We start from the raw sequence: 2045 nt of genomic DNA, 5'->3' as shown, positions 1-2045 counted from the left end.
CTGTGAGACAGAGTGCAAGGCATTTCTGAATCTGCCGTTAACAGCACGTAATGATTGTGGGAGGACACATGTTGGCTCTGCCCACCCAGTGCACAGCCCCCTTCTGCTCAGAGCGCCTCTGTTTTCCTCTCTGAGGCTGGCCCCCTGCCCCTCACATGCAGGTCTGGAAGCACCTGATCTCTGGCCAGCGTGGGCCCAGCCCCAGGGCAGCCAATCAGACTCTCTCTCCCAGGCATCTACATCCCCTTGCTAGTGATGAAAGGGCAGGAACTGGTGAGCCTTCAGTGGCACTTGGAGGAGACTGGCCTAAAGTCCCTTCTGGCTCCACACTGGAGCGGCCTCATCCCTACTCTTTGCAAGGTCTGGTACATCACCATTTCCCTCTATTCTGTCTACTAACCCCTCACCTTCCAGTAAGTTCCCTTTTATATTTAGGTTGGCTGGGGCGGTTTCTGTTGCTTGGAACCCCAGCACTCTAATCAGGTTTTCTCAACCTCGACACGATGGACATTTGGGACTGGGTACTTCTTTGCTGTAGGCATCTTGTTGGGAGCCAATGTGGCAGAGATTCAGTGAATGGTGGGTCACATCGGTCTCCTAATGCAGCCTAAGCCTCTACCCTGGGTTTCTCAGCCTCAGCACTACTGATATTTTAGGCTGGATATAGCTCTTTGTTATGGGCACTGTCCTGGGCACTGCAGGATGTTTATCAGCATCCCTGACCTCTAGCCACCAGATGCCAATTGCAGCCCCCTGGTTGTGACACATGTCTCCAAATACAGCAATATTGTCCCTGGGAGGTAAAACCACTGCTGTAAACTGATTTAGTGGTTGAGAACCAGTTTGATGAGGCATTGAATCCGAACTCAGAGGGTCTGGGATTTATCTGGCCCTGAGCAACTTGCGCTGTCCTCCTCCCAGGTCCACAGCCCAGCACCAGCACAAGCTTGAAGAAATCCAAAGAGCTGCACAAAAGATGACGTTGGAAGATACGTTACCACCTCACAGTGGGTCTTTACTTGCCAAAGAAGTTAAAACCTGCTCCTTGGCCAGCTGGCTGAATTTGATGATAACTAAAGAAAGTGAATAAATATCCTGACCAGTGGAGTCTGAAGTATCGACATTTCACTTATCATATTGGGTGGCATTCTACAGACAACAGAGAAATTGTTCTTGCAGGGACAGACCTGTCTTTCTTCCATCAAGTGCTCTTTTTGCTATAATGACTAGCATGGCCAGGGTGGGAGGCAAAACAAGGTGAAATTATAAACCTTGGAGATATGGAGGCTCAGAAGCTGCCCTTTCAAACAAAACCAAGCTCCGACCCTTTCTCACACTTCAAATTGAAACCTCTTTGAGCTTTGATAAAACGTCACCTGACATTTTGTTCCTCCCTTCTCAGGCAAGGTCTGCTCACCTCCATGCTTTCTGAGACCACTAGAGCACAGGTCTGCCAAGGACAGCCTGGCCGGTCCAGATCCAAACAGGTAACACTTAACATGCTGATCGTTGAGCTCTGTGCTTTACCAGCACTGGAGGAACAGCTCAGGCTAATGTGGGGGGACAAGATTTAGGGTAAACTGGGAGTCCGGAGACTGGAGAAGGCTTCCAGCTCCACCACTCACATGAAGCTTGGGAACCCTTTTTTCCTGCCTTGGTATCAATTTCCCCCCTTACGAACTGGAGCTGGAATAGATCGGTGAGTCACAAGCTTATTGCGGTTTCTCTTTGTTAATCTGAACCCACCCCCAAGAATAGACCCTTGGCCACACTCCCATAGACACATCATTTCATAAAACGTATGAAGGTTCCCGGAGTCCTCCACAGCCATGAAGTCCAGGCTGAGGCCATCAGACCAGATGGTCCTTAAGGAGCCAGCCCTTTCCTGACCCTACTTTGCAGTAGCCCGAGCCCATGATTAGTTTCATGCTAAGACAGACATGAATTCTAAACACATCTGGCTTGGAATCCCAGCTCCTTCTCTCATCAGCTGTGAGATACTGAGCAAGTTTTCTAAACTTTCTGAGTCTATTTTCTTTGTTTAC

The 2045-nt window shown here is 49.4% G+C and overlaps 1 long non-coding RNA gene across 2 annotated transcripts in view; it reads right to left on the bottom strand.

The window, feature by feature from the left end:
• LOC111183552 (uncharacterized) overlaps positions 1–2045 on the bottom strand; it is a 430485-nt gene that overhangs the window by 94494 nt on the left and 333946 nt on the right. The window lies entirely within an intron of this gene.

This window comes from Delphinapterus leucas, chromosome 16 (genome assembly GCF_059928025.1).
Source record: "Delphinapterus leucas isolate spDelLeu-1000000601 "Yukka" chromosome 16, BTC_Dleu_Yukka2, whole genome shotgun sequence".
Taxonomy (NCBI): Eukaryota; Metazoa; Chordata; class Mammalia; order Artiodactyla; family Monodontidae; genus Delphinapterus; species Delphinapterus leucas.
This window is presented reverse-complemented; position numbering and strand designations above follow the sequence as displayed.